The sequence below is a fragment of the Prinia subflava genome, chromosome 2 (genome assembly GCF_021018805.1).
Source record: "Prinia subflava isolate CZ2003 ecotype Zambia chromosome 2, Cam_Psub_1.2, whole genome shotgun sequence".
In the NCBI taxonomy this organism is placed as follows: Eukaryota; Metazoa; Chordata; class Aves; order Passeriformes; family Cisticolidae; genus Prinia; species Prinia subflava.
In genome coordinates this window covers 86,998,775-87,016,634 of record NC_086248.1, presented here as the reverse complement: position 1 = coordinate 87,016,634, position 17,860 = coordinate 86,998,775, and the positions used below count along the sequence as shown (strand labels likewise).

General features: G+C 46.3%; 1 long non-coding RNA gene across 1 annotated transcript in view; it reads right to left on the bottom strand.

Moving 5' to 3' along the window:
- Positions 1 to 666: 666 nt before the first annotated feature.
- LOC134547783 (uncharacterized) overlaps positions 667 to 17,860 on the bottom strand; it is a 61,108-nt gene continuing 43,914 nt past the window's right edge. The window contains exon 3 of the long non-coding RNA XR_010079603.1: positions 667 to 1,393. This is a non-coding gene — a long non-coding RNA (uncharacterized LOC134547783). The remainder of the gene's footprint in view (positions 1,394 to 17,860) is intronic.

The following is a 17,860-nucleotide window of genomic DNA, read 5'->3' as shown; positions in this document are numbered from 1 at the left end:
TCACTGCTGAGACTGCCAACATGGGAGCCAATTAGGTGGTGCTGCAAAGTTGGGAATGCCTGTGGTGTGATATCTATCGGCTCATTGCAAATATCCCCTGAACTCCTGTAAGTGGTAGCAGCCTTTAATCATTGCTGAGCTTGATTCAGTTCAGACCATTTCCTTGAGCTATCTGGTCTTTTTTGTCCACCTTACTTCCACGATGATTAAAACTCTATTTGCTGTAAGAAGGCAGTGTCTTCTTCAAATGTTATTTCTTTCCTCACTGCTAGCCAAAACACAATTGCTTCTGAAGATCCTTGGGTTATGTGACTTCCCCCTCTCCTGTGGTAGACCCAGTCTGCCACCTCAGATCTCTGGGCAGCCCAGCAGAGTTCTCAAGACCTGGTGTCCAGTCCTGCCACTGCTCAGCTCTCTCTGGCACTCAGAAAGGCATTGCATTACACCCTCCTTTCTGCATTGCCATGGGCAAGCCCTCCCTGCCACTCACAGGGAGTGTTTTACCCAGGCAGAACAGTTCTTCTTTGCAATTCCTAATGCATCTGTTAATAACACAGACAAAAAGTGACCAGTACAGCCTGAAAGGTTGGTCTCTGGGACTCCTAGAAGTGCTGTGTATGTGAGAAACATTTCCTCCACCATCAAGTGACCACTGCATGCAAGTGCTCATCCTTATTTTCTGTGAAGGTGCAAACCCTACTAGCCCTATCACACCCACACTTGTATTTTTTCTCCTATGACATGTGGGTACCACTCACATATTTGTTGTTATTTTAGGTTATGCACACAGCTTGTGGCACAGTACTCCAGTCTAATTAACCTGAATGGATGCTGGCATGCTAAACATTGTGCAGTCAGATTTATAGAGGATCCCTCTGAAGCTTATCCTTGCAAGGCTTTTTAAAATCCAATTTGCTTTTCACATTCTGCTGTTTCCTTGTTCCTTGGCATTTTTCTCTGATGGACAATGGAAGCAGACGTCTGGCTTTAACTTCAGTTTCTAGTCAGGTTTACTCTGAATTTTGTGTGCTAACAGAGTAACATTTGTGTTGCAAGTTCCAAAAGGGGATTTCTCGTTGTTGTTAAGAACATTTCTTTCATGGGAAGTTTTTAATGAATTGCTGTGTGATATTTTTATTGGTCTGTGGTATTTATGGGGCAAGCAACAGCCGGACTGAGGGTTAAGCCCTAGCCTTGGAGCTTCCCTCAAAATGGTGGCCCCTGGGCCACAGTTACTGAACCTAAAACATTCATCACAGGCTTTCTGTGTGCCTGAAGGGAGGAATAGAATCGACAGCCTCTTATCTCCATTTCTGGTCAGCCATGCTTGGTATCACGGCAGCTAATTCTCAAATCACCAGATGAACTTCTGTGCCGTGTGATTCACAGTGATCTGCCAAGGAAGAAAATAATAGGTCAGTGTCAGTCCTTGTGCATTAACCTGGCGATGCTCGTTGCACAGGCATGAGCCTTGTCTCCTGGGTGATATTGAACAACCAGGAACAATTCCAAACTCCTCAGGCTTTGCTCTTGCTAGGCTGGCAGCACATGTCACCCTTCTCCCATTAGTGGTGATGTGAGACATGGAGTATACGGATCTGAAGATGGGAAGGAATCCCAGTGAGGCAGGCAATAGTTTGGCAGTTAAACTTACCATCAAAACCACTCTGATGTATTCTAGAGGCACTTTAAGTGCACTGCATTAAACACAACTGGTAAAACAAAAACAGAACAGAAATACATCTTTGATTTCCTTGCCTGTTTTTTATTGCTCTAGTGTGTGCTCTGTAAACCACGTGAGCATTTGCATCCAGGATAAGGCATTAAATGATAGTGAAATTCAGTGGGCAATGTTCCTGCCTTTAGGCAGCAGCATTGAAGGTCTGTATTTTCCTTCAAGCTCTCACCTGCTAGTAGGAAAGCAGGAAAAGGCTGGAGGGGTAAGCTGCTTTTTGGACCAAGCATTAAACAGAGAAACAGTGTGGGATGCAACAGGGTGAAAATGAGGATGCACATCACTCATTCCAGAAACATTGTAGCAGAGTATGTACATCTGACACATAACAAAACTTATTAAAATGACAGTACAAAGTCAAACACTGAAAAATTAGGAAAAGGCAGGGATCTTCAGGCAACCATTAGTTTGCTCCCTTATGCATTAACTATGTGGCTACACAGTGTTTTCCCCGCAGGGCCCTGTTTCATTCACTGCACAAGGTAGGCAGCACAAACTTAATAAATAGCATTTCAGTATTTCCTTTCTCCTTGCTGTTTGCTCTGCTGCCTTCACGGTTGGGTTCCTCATCTCCTGTGCCCCTCTCTGCTTCCTCATCTCCTGTGCTCCCAGCCATATTCCCCTTCCTTGCTGGTGTTCCAGTCCAGAGCCCCTCCCCAGGTGCAACACCAAGTCTTGCTGCCCTTTCCCATCAGTGCCTCCAAGACATCCTGTCACATTTGTCTCTGCTTCCCTCCATCCTCTTCAACTCCTTCCCAAGAGTTGCTGCTGTCTCTGTAGGATCTCACCATTATCTCCCCACCCACAGGGTTGTGGTCACTGAGGACTGGCCCCCACCCATATGACCCTTACCCATCCCATCCCATCCCATCCCATCCCATCCCATCCCATCCCATCCCATCCCATCCCATCCCATCCCATCAACCCAGGGGAAGGACCAAGGAGTCAGCACTGCACCCAGGGGCTGCAGGGCTTGGACTGTGACATGGAGAGGAGCCCTGCAGAGGGTTTTCGTGCCAGCCTGAGACCAGGGCTCTGCCATACAGGCAGATCCCCCGTTCCCATCAGCTCGGAAGGTTTAGATCACCCGGAGGGCCCAGCAGCTGATGCCCCTCCTGCAGGCTGTGAGCTGGGCCCCATCTGATCAGGCACTGCAGAGGTGTCCCTCTGAGCTCATCAGCTGATGAGCCTTTTGTCGTCAAGGCAGAGAAAACACAGCGGTCCTGGGGCATGATTCATCCTAAGCAGGCACTTAATATAGGTCAGTTGAAATGTTCCCTAGGAGTGCCACTGGCTGTAAACAGAATTAGAGCCTGCAAAGCTGTGCAAGTCGAATGCCACACTGGTGGCCAGGAGGGGGACATCACACAGTCACCTAGACACGGTCTCAGCCTCTGTAATCTCAGTCCCAGCCTGACTCCCTGATCCTGCTTCCCTCACCTAGATCATTTTCCAGGCCCAGTCCCTTTGCTCATTGTGTCTCAGTCTTTCACCCTTTTCCAAATCCCAGTCTGGTTTCTGTCTCTCCCTCTTGCTCTTACCAGCTCCCAGGTGAAGTTCCAAACCTTACCAGGCTCCTGTGCAAATCCGCTGTCCCAGCAGCTGCTGAAAGCTGGCTCCACATGGCTAAAGACCTTGAACAGCAAATTCTGCATCGCCTGAGGCATCAAACATGCCCAGGACAGATGGGCTCTTGGGGGAAAGATACTTCTACAATCCAAGTAATTCCTAGTAGGCATGTGCAAATCACAGTTTTTGGGGACCACATTTGGGGCAGGTTTACAGAGAGATAAAGGGTGCATTCCTGACTCAGAGGCTACCCAAGTGCTCAATTTCAAGTCTTATTTCCACAGCACGCTGTATACAGAACATTTAAAGGAAAAGGTCACCTTTATTCTTTAATGCCCACAAAGGCATAATTTTTTTCTGGCTTCAGTCTTGAAAACGGTTACATCATTTTGGATGTAACAAACATATGTATCCCAAAAAGGAAGAGTGAGTAACCATGAAAAAATCTCTGCCCAGAAACGATCTTACATATCAAAAAGTAAGATCTTATGATGGGAAGTGCTGGACAAGCTTAATTATATGTGAGTCTAACAACCTGCACGTAAAGATGAGGCACTGTCAGGAACTGATATGTCAAAAGAAAAAATGTTAGAATAAATGCACTGCATTAAAGAGCTGTAAATCACCACTCTCTGATGGCTCAGGTTAAAAAATTCTGAAGGCACCTAAGAAAGAAATTTTGGAGGAAAATACATAATCTCTCAATAAGATTAGTTGGCTGAAAGACAGCAAACACCAAGTCTACTATTTTCAGAAACACTAGGGTTATTCATCTCATGCAAATCAATACATCTTACTCTGATAAACAAGTTTTGTAATGAAAATTTAAAACATAATTACAGTGCCACTGATTGAGATACGTTAAGGTCTAACAAGCAGATTTTCTACACAGGAAAATCATGTTTCATTGTTCAGTTGTACTTGGGATAAAAAGGCAATGGAGAATTGATTGCTACAGGCTACTGGATTCCTACAGAACTTTTGACAAAGTCTTTCTTAAGACAGAATTGCATAAATTAAGTAGCCAGAGGCAAAGAAACATCATAAACTAGAGCAAGACAGCAAAGCAAAAGAAAATCAAGAGGAACAAATGACCAATTTTCATTACGGTAAAACACCATTAGTGAGATACAGTAGGTTTTAGTACCAGGGATTGTACTATTTAACACAGTCTTTGGTGCTCTTGGAATGTGAAAAAAGCAGCAACAAAATGAGCTGATGAGGTCCCTTTATGTAGCTAAGACTTTGTAGGACTGTGGGGGTTGCTGTGTGCCTGGGCTTCTCAAACCTCCAGGGGGTCCCCACTGAACCACCAAGCCAGAACTTGGGTCTAAAAACCTTGCTTAACTCTGTAATTGCCTGCACTGCTTTCACAAGACTGCAGCTGCTATGTTGCCTCTTTCCAACTTTAATTCACAGGACAGCTGGCCTTCAAACAAATGCTCCTTTAAAAATCACAGGTATCACCTTCCCTCCTGGGAAGCTGTCAGGCATAGCCCATGCCATATTTGCTTTGGGCCCTGAGGATCAGCATTTGTACAACAGGGGTCTGTCCCTGGAAACCTTTGCATCAAACTCTGTGAAATTTCAACCACATTGTTTAAATAGCATTGCATCATGTACATTTATAGCATTATAAAAAATTAAAACCGTCTTTTTACGACAACCAGTCCACTCCAATCACAGGTGAACCCAGGTCCTTTGTCCTGGCACGTTTGGATAGGAGACTCCTTAAATTCCCTGCAGGGTCAGCCAAACTGGAGCCAGTTGCTGTGGAGGGTGGGTGCTTTAGTGCCCCACCTGTCTCTGCCCTTGAAGTCTTTGCTCAGAGAGTTGCTGAGGACAAGGCACCTTTAATCCCAGAATCTGGGCATGCATCCACGGATCACAACTCCCATTCTCTTGGGCCTGACCCCACTTTTTGTTTTGGCATGAACAAATCTCCCAGACAGTGCATATAGAGGGCAATAAACATGTCTTGTGCTCTCAGGTATGCTTCATTGCTGCGTGTGGGGAGCCAGTGAGGACTTGCTGTTTCTTGTGGCCTCAGAAATAATTCTCTCTTGGGATTTTCCTTTCTCCTCCAGTAGGCAGTAGGAAGAGCAACACCAAGGAGATTTCAAAATTTCTCCACCCACAGTAGCTCCCCCTCAACACTGCGAAGGGGAACATGGGGAAGGAACAGAGGAAGAAGAGGAAGCATAAACTTACCAGGAAGCAGAGTCAGAAATGGGAAGTGTTACTAAGTCTTCACCTGAAATTCAATACTCAAAATGATCAGGCTGGTTTGGAGGCTGTAGTTCTGTGATAAAGTTTGGGAAGTGTTCTGGAAAGAGCTGGGTAGTGCCTAGCTTGGTGTCTCTGCTGCATGAAGACAATATGCTCTGTGGCTATTCACCTCTGGGCAGTGCCAGCTGCTGGGGTGGACACTGCCCATGCTCTTGAATCAGCTGTGTGTTTCAGAGGTGCTCCTTTCTCCTCCCTGTGTGGTCATTTCCTTCTCTGCACACAGGGTCAGGTGCTCAGCTGGAGATAATTGGGATCTTAGTGATCTGTGTGAGACAGCCTTCACCTCCTCTGCCCCTCTACCTCTCTTCCATACCATCATACAAGCCAACTGTTGTCCGTACAGTCTGATATTTGAGCTCAGTTTCCCACATGGAAATTCATGTTTTCTATGTTTGACTTCCACAGGGGCCCTTCCCCAAGGCCTTCACTTAAGAAGTGAACAGCAATCTAGATTTTTTCCTATTCTTAGACAGCATAAAAACCAAATAAAAATATTTACTGTTCCTTCAGCTATTTAAAAAGGCAGGTGGACATTCCCACACCAGAGAGGGCAGGAAGTAGTAGAAAAGTAGGCAGATAACTGTACTTCAGGGCTCCTAAATAAAAGCAGCTCCACAGAGCAACCAGCTGAGCTGAGCTCTAGCACCACTCCCCTGCCCCCCTTTCACTTCTCACACCTTTATCCAAGCCCCCAGCTGTAAAGAAGAAAAGTAAGAAATCTTCAAAGGTCAAACGCTGGTGCTGGCTCACTGGGGTGGGAGAGTTTGGTGTCTGATGTCAGTGTGGGGCTGTTTTCCCTAGTGCCCACGTCAGTACGACAGATTGTTTTGAGGATGACGCCTCAGAAGTAAGATAAATATTTGGGGTCTGAATGGGATGGCAGCTGTCTAACAGATTGAAAAGTCTAAGAGAACTGTCATGTGGGTCTAGCAGCAGGGGACCAGCCCTCTGCTTAAGATCTTCACACATAGGCTAGCAAGAAAGCTCTCCGCTCCTGTCCCTATATCTGACTGCTTCAGAGACAGGGGAAAGTGTTTTTTGAAGCTCCTCTTGCAGAAGAGCATCTCTCACAGCAAGGAAAACATGGTCAAAAGCAGGGCAGCTCTGGGGTATGGTGCACTCAGATCTCCCTGAAGTGATGTGCTGAAGATACTGGCCTGAATGTGCACAGTTTAAAAAAACCTCTCAACTGCCTTAAAGAGGGCCAGCCCATGGAAAATAATAAAACTTTCACACTTGTGCCATGAGTTTTGTGCTAGAGAGTCTGTATTAGGGGTCACATGTGCCCCTGTCTCGTACCTGCTCTTAAAAGGTGAAGTTCTGGGGAGAAGAAAGAGGCAGGCCATCTTCCCGCATTCAAAACTGGATATTTTCCCAGATTCCACTGTCATTTTCAGAGAAAAGGGGATGATAGGGATTGCTGCAGCCTCCCATCTTGACCCAGCATGGACACGTGTGTGTCATGCAGCTGACAGAGCACATCACGATACCTCCAGTTCCCTGGCAGTCAAGGCTAGGTAGGGCATCTGCACTTAGACCCAGGATGAAATTGTGCCTGGCCATCAGCCAAAACACACATTGAGGTGTTTTGGCTCTGTGCCTAAACCATCTCTGGAGGAAGGGAGATGTTTCAAACATACCTCCTTGCCCCAGACAAGGGGTTATATTAATGCATCTATTGATGTAAGCATTTTAGACTGTTAGAAACTGAGGGCAATTCCCAGCAATTTTTTCCTTCTTCACACCGAAAAAACCCTAAGGACTGAAAATAATTTTGGAAGATTTTCATTATTGGATTTTTTGAGAGAATTTCCTAAGTTGGTGAGGCACTGGAACAAGTTGTGGATGTTTCATCCCTGGCAGTGTTCAAGGCCAGGTTGAATGGGGCTTTGAGCAACCTGGTCTCATGGGAGGTGTCCCTGCCCATGGCAGGGGGTGTTGGAACTAGAGCATCTTTAAGGTCCCTTCCAACCAGAATCATACTATGATTCTATGAAGTTTGTGAGGAAACCCAACAGGTAATGCAAAATTCCTCTGATGCTCTAATAGGACAAATGCTGGGGCTCCACACTGGGTCAGGTAAAGATCAAGAGCAGCAGTTGTTTGACTTTCTTGACAGTATCATGAGTCCCAATTAGCAGCTTCAGACATCTTTGTAGTAGTGTATCTTTTCTAGTAGGGGTCACGCTTTCACCTCATCTTTCTCTAATACCCCAGGGGAATCAAAAAGGTCCAGGATAGGCTCTGTCAAGTTGTGTTCCCTTCGTTTAAGCTATCAGAGTTCAGCCCCACAACAGAGCCACATACAGCAGTTTTAGCTGGGCAAAATGTACTGAGTGTGAAGCTAAGAGAAGGTTTATCCTTTTGCACCATTCTGTCAATGATTTTCTCAATTAGAATTTCTCTTCAATAGGAATTGTTTCAATTTAGACCCTTAGGAATAGTCTGTGCATAATTTTTCATCCTGACTTAGTGATAATAGCTTCAAAGCCAATGTAATTAAAGTAGTATTCCCTCCTCCTCCACAGTCACACTTTAACTGGTATAAAGGGACTTATAATGGTACTGTTTACATGAAAATTAACTGCATTAATTTTTCCTTCTCTGCACACCTGTATCACATGCAAACAGCTGCAGCATCACAAGGGGATGAACCGGGGATGAAATACTGAAACCCTTCTGACAAATTAAAATGTGCTCAGGCATAGGCAGGTGATACTAACAAGGCAGAACACCTCACACTTTGGTCTTGCACTTAGTGGGACAGAACGAGAGTCAGCATCTGTAGGTTTGAGGAAAAGGAATCTAGAAGAATCTGATTTGGGATACTCTGTCAAGAAAGTCCCAAAAGAATGGGGAACTTACAGCTTCTGGTGTCAAACCAGCATGAATCCGGATTTCCACTCCTCATGTCAGAGAACAACGTGCTGGCTTCAATTACTGCCTCTCACTATCTTTTCCTACACATGGTTCTGTCAAGTCTCACAATTCCTTGTTTGGATACTGAAGTTTGCAGCCACCCCTCCACCCTCCCCACCCTGCTTTTCTATCTCCCAAACTCCAGGTCTCCTTCCAAAGCAACCAGAGGTCATCCCATATCAGGTAAGCACCTCTAAGTCACCACAGTCATCTTCCCTGCATGATGCCAAACAAAGTGCAACATAATTTCACGTTTGTCACTTCCCAGACTCCTTCCAAGTCTCCCTGATTTGTGATATCTATTTCAGGAGCTCTGCAAAGGAGTTCCACTGATTAATCCTCCATCTATGAGCTAAAAGCAGCTGTAATCCCAGGGCATGGGGGAGGGACCCTTAAAGATTCCTGGTGGAAAGGGGCAGTATTAATTCTGGCATGGGATCAGTACTTAGCTTGCCTGCAGAATTACTTAATTTATTTCTTAATGGACACAATGCTTTGCTGATAAAAGCCCTAAAGTGCCTTTAAAAAAAAATTAAGAAAGTGATTGTTCTTTCTTTACCCACTGGAGATTCCATTTGTAATGTTTATGCTCCATCCTGGAAAGTGGAAAGGGTTATGCTCTGGATGGGAAGTTATCAGGTGCAGGCTCAAGTACTTTGTTAACTTTGAAAGGGAAGGGAACAGCCCACCATTGAAGAAATGCTGAGAGCAGCTCCTTGTAAGAATTACTGTCCAGCCAGAGGTTCAGGGCAGGGCAGGAAGGATGCCTAGACATCCAGGGAAATGTTTTACCTACAATCTTGTGTGTTATAGGAAGAAGAGATCAGAGATTAAACCCAGTCTCTAAATTTCCCTGAACTGCATAGCAAGGAAAGTCAGTTCTGCCACGTATCAGGTAAAAGCTGGGACCAAACACCACTCCCTAGGCAGAAAGGGTTATCAGCCACTTGGCTCTTTCTCCTGATACAGTCATCAGGTGTCATCATTTTTTTTAATTGCTGATGTCTCAGCAAAATGGAGGAGGAGGAATGGTAGAACCTAGAGATGGGAAAAAGAAAGAGCTTTTTAGATGATATATATGACATCAGAATATCAACCAAATACTCAGAAACTGAAAATCAGATCCCTGCCCAGCTCTAGATCCTGGCCCAGAGCTTTGTTGTGGCCATTTCTGCTGGCTGAATTTGTGCTACTGACCACTGCCAGTCCATCTAGCTCTGAGATAGATGAACCATTTGTTTAATCTAACATGACAGGTCCTGTGTTCTGTAACGCATGATGCATTTCCAGGCACCCCAGGCCTTCATCTTAATCCCAACAGCCAGGTTTTGGTGCCCAGGCTAAAGCGCCGGGGCTCCTGCTTGTCTCCTTGCCACATTTGCCTGGAGTTGCTGGGTGGGTGCCGGACCCAGCATTGCCATTTTTCCACGTCTCCATGGCAGGCAAAGTCTTTCTGGCACCCCCTCGGTAGGTGCTGTGTGCTGGGTACGGTGCTGCAGCAGGGTTGCTCAAGTTCCCTGTCAAGGTTAGTGGATCACATGCTCTCACCCCTTCAGGTCTGGGATCCCTCGTTCAGTTATTCCCACAATGGACTTCTTGGAGATGCATGACTGAAAGGACACCACCTCCTCTTATGCCTGGAAGCTTCTTCCAGGAAGGAGGGGTAAGCAACCCATCCTCTGGGGTTTATCTCTCCCTCCAGGATGGGGACAGCAGGCTGGGTTGGACACAGAGAGCATGGAGGTCAGTCTCCCCACAGCAGTAAGCTTCCTCCCTGTCCAGGAGAGGAGGATGCAGCAATAGAGCTTCTGGAGGCCAGACTAAAGTAGATGAGAATCCAAAGTAAAACATTTGAGCTGACAAGAAAACTTGATGATCCCGGAGTATCAGTGGAATGAGAGAGGATGTTGCAGAGATCAGAGCTATACGAGCAATAAAGCAAAAGAACGTGACTAGCTACTCAAAATAAAGCTCCTTGAGTCATACTGCATTAGCCCTTACAGGAGAAAAATACCCTATGTAGAGTACAGAGCAATTACATACAGAAATCCTGGGCCAAAGGTGAGAGAGGGGGAAAGTGCTCAGGAGTCTCTGTTTCAGTGTCACTCTGTCGTAAGCACTCACCACGGCACAAATGTCAATGAAAGCTGCATATCATCCTGCCCTGGTGAGCACAAAGGCACCCTTGTGTCTGCAGAAAGAGACAGGGATGTGGCACCAGATCCAACTGACACTGGCAATTCCTTGACATTGAGAAAATCTAGGTTGAAATCAGCAGGAAGCTCTGTGCTCTCCTGGGCTTCCCTTCCTCTTGCCTAGCAGGTAAAAATATTGGTACTTGTTCAAGCAAGAGAAATCAGGGAAATCCCATTCCTAAATGCACTGTTTTCTGGGACTTAGCATCTAGCCCAATACTGATCTCGCTTTCACAGGCATCAAGGCAGCATTAACATCATCTGAGGAGCTTCAGACTTAGAGTGGTATAACCACAATCAGAATCAGGCCTTCAACAATTTCTGGCATGACAGTCTGTTCCCCTCCCCCTGTTCCTCCCATTATTTTCTGTGGTCTGTAAGATAATTCACTAAAAATATTACTGTGTGCTGTTTGTACCTCCTGCCTCTTCAAGGTGTTCCTATGCCGTCATCTCTTCCCCACTCCAATCTGTGGAAATTTCATAAATCACTGCAGGCTACACTCACCTGCCATGGAGACATGCATCACCTAAATATCCTCTTCACAAACTGGCTTTCACCTCAAGGACATAAGAAAAGATGCTCCTGCTGGCTAGTCTGCTTCTTGCCTCGCAGAGGATGTGTGAGGAAAACTCCAAACGCAGGAGTATATTGATTTAAATTAAACACACAGACACAATCTAATTGCACTGACAGCAAACTGGTGTTTAAAGGCAGAAAATTAAGGCTGTTAATATAATAATGAACAGTTGTGCTTACTGTCTGTGCCTCTGACATTTCATATTGTCATCTCACAGCTAATCACCACCTCTCCCTCTTTTGTGGGAGTTAAAATGTTTTCATCCATTCACCCAACAAGGTAGCTCTCCAGTTCTTTGACAGTTACTAATATATCCTAGCTGCTAATGAGCCACCAAGCTGGAGCTGCCCAGGTGATGGAATAGCAGCTGCCCACGCTCCACAGTAACCCTGGTCAGGCCAGGCACAGCACACTGCAGCCTCCTGGCTGCTTACCTTGATCCCTCAGATGACAGCAGCCCCACTCACCCCCTCTGTGCTGATGGGGGGACATCAGGAGCCACTCTGGACAATGTTGCCAGGCTGCTGCAGGAGCAGGGGAGAGCCACAGCCACTGCCTTTGGCCAGGGAGGTCCCTCCCTAGCTCAGGGCTGGAAAGTCAGACCCTGGCCATGGATGAGCAGCCCAGCTCAAACTGCTGCAGCACCCAGGGGTTTGCAGGGGCCTGGCAGCTCTGCCCATGCAGCTATTCCCAGAACAAGCTGCAGAGGTTTTTGAGGCGCTGCACTTGACACTGGTCCTAGCTGTTACAGTGATTTGGCTCCCCTGATCTTCAGCCAAGGGCTGTGAAGGCTTCAGCCTGCAGCCACTGAGGCTGCTGGGCTGGGCCACTTTGAAGGGTCTCTGCAAGTTCAGTGGCCAGCTGCCACCTGCCTGCTCTCCCAGAACCAGGGGCATGAGTCCCACAGCTCAATGGCTTTTTTTTTTTTTTTTTGCCTGGGGAACTGTGCTCGCTGCTAAGTAAATATCTCTGCTCCACAAAGAGCCTGGGGGGAGGCAGGAGGACAGACTTGCCTGTGAGTAAGCAGCTGGACTGGGAAATGGACCCTTGCCCCAGCCTCCGGCATTGCCAGCTCCCATTTCCAACAGCAGAAGCGGGAGAAGAGGAATGAGACTCATCTGCTTTTAAAGATGACCTGCAAGCTGATTTCCTCCAATGATTTTCCAATAAACTTGGCTACATCGCTTGAGTGGATTCTTGACAGCCTCAGCATAACAGAAAGGGCACCACATTCCCCCACAGCAGCCCTCACAAGGGCTGCATTAGCTGAAAGCCTGCAGAATAAATGTCACATTACCCAGACCAAATCCTGCTTTGTGCTGCCCGCCAGTTATGTCCTAGGTGATGAGCAACTACCTCGTTAATGGCAGAGGGATGAGCTTGGAGTTGCCAAAGTGATTGGACCTATGGCTACAGATCAGCATGACTGGGAGACACCTTCTGCTTGCACAGCCAGGGTGTACAGAGTCCCGCATCCCACTGGGAAGGAGCAAATCCAGAGAATTAAAGGTATTTCCATAATCCATATTCATGCATATTTTTCTTATTTTTCTACCATTCTGGTTTTTGGACATATTAATTTTTGACAGCAAGGAGTTCCTACAGACCTGGAGCTATGTATCACACAAAAATAATTTCCTAGCTTTTTATGAGCAGCTTTTCAATATAATGAATCATCTCTGAGAAAGAAAGTAATTAGGAGCCTCCAGTACACCTTGTCTACCCCATCTATTGTTTTATTCTGGTCTACCATGTCTTTGTTATTTATCCCCTGTGTTTGATTAAAAATTCCAGTATTTTACACCCTTTTTCTGCCTGACTACCAGTTCCTTTTACTTCTCCTACACATTTTGTGGACAGATCTCCAGGGCAGAGTATAATATTGCAGGTAAAAGCAAGCCATCTAACAATATCATGGCATTACCACATAGTTGATCTCCTCTCACATTTCAAGCTGTTCTTGCCTTGCTTCACCACCTTCCTGCATACTGGAGGGGTTTCATGGAGTTCTCTGCACTGAAAAGCTCATTTTTCCTTCCCTTAAGTGAAGACACAGCAATGTCACTGAACAGTTTAAATTACCTCTCCTTGCTCCTCGCCCATGATGGCACCCCCATCTTTAGGGAACAGATTATTGGCTTTGTTTGGGTTAGCAGTTTTCCATCCCCTGCACTTCTGTCCAGCTGTCACATTTTCTGCCAGCTCCCTCTGTTTATGGACTGTATGAATTGCCCCCCAGTCCCTCAGTCAGCCCCATGTATGCAGACCCACACCAGCTGCTGGGAGCAGTGCTAGATGAAGATGAATGCAGCCCTTCCTCCTGCAGTTTGCCCTAAACCTTCCACTGAGGATCTACAGGAGATCAGCCTCCAAGCCTAGACTTTCCACTACCAGAGACATGAAGAACAAAATAAATCTTCATTTGCCCAAGAGGGAAGCAGTACTCGTGGGTAACATTCAAGTTACTGCAGGGAACAACAAGGCAGTCAGGAAGCCCCATCTGCCACACAGATTTCCCAAGTTCATTCCAGTGCTTGGGTTGACTAAATCCAGAGGACAGGAAAGGTTACTGAGCAAGCAGGGACAGCAGAAGTCCTGTTTCAGAGGGAGAATAAGGACAGCAAAGCAAAGTGGAGGGGGTATGTCCTGCAGAGCAAAGCCAACTCCAGTATCCTCACCACCACACCGCAGAGCATTAGTGCACTGGTCCCTGGGGACTGCTGCCAGTAAGGGAATTGCCTGGTGGAGATGCCTCACTTCTGGGCAGCTGTGGCCACTGGCACCATGTGTTAGTCAGCAGGGATGGGAAGTGGTGATGGGGACGATCAGAAAGCCAAGATGTGGTCAGCTGTAGCAGTGAATTGTCATTTTCCCTGGCTTGGCCTTGCCCACATGGAACAGAGAGTGGACACGGTGCAAATCATGGCTATTGCACCTGCCTTTCCCATTGGGAGTGAGCCCACTAACATCCTCCTTCACATGGATCCCATCCTCTGACAGGTAGGTGGCATCCCAGCTTGCCCTGCAATTTGTCACTCAGAGGTCTCTGCTGGGGCACTCTGCTCCTTTCTTGGCCCACAGCACAACTAAGAGGAATGCAGAGAAGGATGTAATTTCTCATTGCCCAGGCAATGAAAGTATCTTTCCTTGCTTTATAGGCACCTGCCAACAAGCTTTAAAAATAGGGGACCCAATTTCCATTTTCATGGTGTTCCCTTATAACATAAAGGAGCTTTAAATTGGAGTGATCTATATTCATCTCATGGTTTCTTTCCACTGCCATAGTGCTGTAAAACCTGTTGTAGTGTAAATAAGAATCAGGTCCAAAGTGTTCACCTACAGCACAGAACAGCACTGGTCCAAGTCTTTGAGCAAGGCCCCTGGAAAGGGGGAGAGAAGGAGAAATTCCATGGTCAAAAGGAGAGGGAAGTAAGAGGGCAGGATGGCAAATGTGACCTTGATAGGCACATTTGAGGAATAACCCTCTGCCAGCTTATGGCTGCCCTCAGGGATGAGAGTGCTCAAGCTGTTCACACATGGGTGAATTAATGTGAGTCCAGGCTTGTGAGAGAAATAGGCACCATGCAGGTGACACCTTCAGTGACACAGTGTGTACGTGCATGTATAAATCTATATATTTATACACATGGATATCTCGGAGTTTTGGCAAATCTTTTCAAATTTGTTTCAACTAGCACCAAGATCCAGTGGATTACTGATAATTTAGAGTTATCCTTCCTGTACAAGATAAGCAGTTTCATATGCAGTGTAAGCAAATATGTCAAGCAATTTCTTGGTTCACCCATCTGTAGCTGCCAGTCACACTGGGATTTATGTATTAACTGCGCTGGATCAAATGTTGGCTCAAATGTTGGATAATTTGGTGAGAGAGGCCAGTGTTTCTCCAACTGAAAAGAGAACATGCTGGAAGATGGACAGGACTGTGAGCAATGGAATAGTTTTACTTTTTTAATCCCTGGCAAATGCTACAGGCAGCAAGGCTAATCACCTCCACTATTAAAACTGGAGGACTGTGGGTTTGGTGTATGCACAGCTTCTGTGCAGGTAGCCACTGCCACGGGCAGCCCTCCCCTCTGAGCACCTCCGCTATGCCTGTGGGTGCAAACTTGTGACTCCTGGCCTTGGAGGAGGAGGAGAAGGCAGTGCAGAGGTCAAGAGTCAGAGAACAACAGCTGCTCAGCAAGAGGTTTCTCTAACAGCTCTCAGCCTCCACAAAGCCCACCTTTTTCTGTCAGGGTGTCTATGCAGCCTCTCCCCTCCGTGCTGATGAGTAGCCAGCACAGCTAGGACACATTTTGGTTTTGTGACCAAGATCCACAAAGGTTCCCAAGTCACTCTGTGCACTCATCTTCTAAAAAAATTGGTATGGAGAGAGGAGAGTAACAGTGTCCCATCACTTGGACCCTCACTGAACTCCAGAGAAATTTTCTACCTTGAATAAATTGTGCTGAGCAGAACCCTGGGACCTGTACCCGGCTGAATGATGGCATTCCCAAGGCCCCTCAAGTCCCAAGGCTTTAAGGACTGGAAGAGAGACAACCGCTCTGGCCCTTCTGCCTTGCTCTGCTTGCAGTACTTTCTGCCCTTCTAGTTCCCTGTGGGACTCTGAAACCTGACTGCCTCTCTCCTTGGAGTATCATGAAAAAGTCAGGTACAGGATTCTGGGATTTTGAAAGAGAAAGGAAGGAAGAAGGGATTTTCCCAACCTAGCAAAGGTGAAAGGTCATTAAGTTTGTAAAAGGCAGCCTTCAGCCAAAAAAGAGGCTTTGTCTGAAGTCTCAGATAAATTAAAAAAATGTGTAAAGTGCAAACACACTGGCCAATGCTTTGTGCCATGGAGTTAAGGCTGTCATTATGTGACACAACTTTTGGGGCTACATGAATGTCAGTGGTGTGGGTAACAGTCCAGGACAACCCATTAACTCACCTCTCTCATTTCTGCTTCAAAATAAAATGACAGATTGGCATGAGGCTCCCCACAGAGAAAGCAGGGGTCTGATTGGTGGTTTTCTCCTTCTGCAAACATCCATTGCTCCTCACCATCAAAAACAGAGGTCAGGCACAGTACAGCAGCTATGAAAACACTGTACATTTCCCAGCCAGAAAGTCTGAAAACAGCTAAATTAATTGAGTGGGTTAGAACGCGTCCAGGGTTCTGGTACTCTGTCCTAGGGAGAAATGCTGTGGCATTTGCCAGGGATTAAAGATATCACTTGCTGTACAGTTCATCCAGGTCTTGCTAACTCTTTTATTGAGCATGGATTCAAATAGCAGAGAGTAGCTGTTTCCTGTAAGCACAGACACAGCAAAACACCAGTGCCATTTCCCACAGCAGTTAAGTTTCCCATAGTGCTGTCTGACACATATTGGTGCTGCCTACTTTGTAGGACAGGTCAGAAGCAGAGCCCCAAGGGACATCATGTGCTTGTCTTCTTCCTGTAACCTTCTCTTGCTGACACTGGTCATACCACCCTCCAGCCACCTTGGCCAACATAGCTCAGGCAGAGAGATTGTTGTCACCAGTTGAGCCAGACCTGACCAAAACCTAATCACAGCCGCTGGCTCTTCCAGAGCAAGGCCTGCTCACAGCAAGCCACGAGATGAGCATGAGTCAATAGCAGTTTTCCCAAGCTCCCAGGCAAGAAACTGTTCATGCCAGGTGATGCTTCCCAGAGGACTTACCTGGTTGGTATTGTTCCTCCAAGGCTCGTTTTGCTTTTGCCATTTCCTAGCTCATATTTGACTAGTTAAAAGTTTTATCAGCCAGGGCCATAAATTATCATGACAGCTTCTAGGGAAACTCAGTCCTTTCGTCTCCTGCTCATTTCCTCTCTGTCCCTTGCCATTGATCAAACCTGCAGAGTTTTAGATTTTCAAAAGCAGAAACAAAGAGAACTCCAACCCTGTCTAATTGAGATGTAGGTAAAGTTAAAAAGCAACTGCCATGCATGTCTCTGCCTCAATTAAATTGGCTCCTTGATATTTCTGATAATTTCTTTTTCTTCTTTCCTTTTCATATAGGTTTTTTTTTTCAGAGCAGCTTCATGATTAATGGGTGCTGTGATGTGGTGACATTTCAGCTTTTCGCATATCCCACGCCCCTGTTAAATGGCAGGGGCTCGAGCTCCTGTTTACAAGGAGCAAGAGGACTGCAAGTTGTACTATTAATCAACAGGATAATTCAGCAGGGGTGTGGAGAGAGAGCTCAGAGCCCTGCTCCCGGCAAACATGATACCCCCTAGGAAATTTGAAAATGTTTGCATCCAATGCTCTCTGCAGCTGAGAGCAAAGTGGATCAGCTGAGTAGAGGGCTCAAGGAGTATCATTGCTCTGCTTGAAGGTCATTAATTTGTGTCTGACGAGGGAGAAAAAAAAGCAGTGAAAGCCAATGCTTTTCCAATGTGTGGATTGAGGGCTCTAACAGGCCCTGAAGAGCTGATGCTGGAGAGCAGGAGTTGTGTTTCAACCCATTAAGCCCTGGCCTGACTTTCAATGTCAAAAAGGAGATGGATGATGGTGCTGAGAGCAGTTTCCTTGCACAGGAGTTTGGAA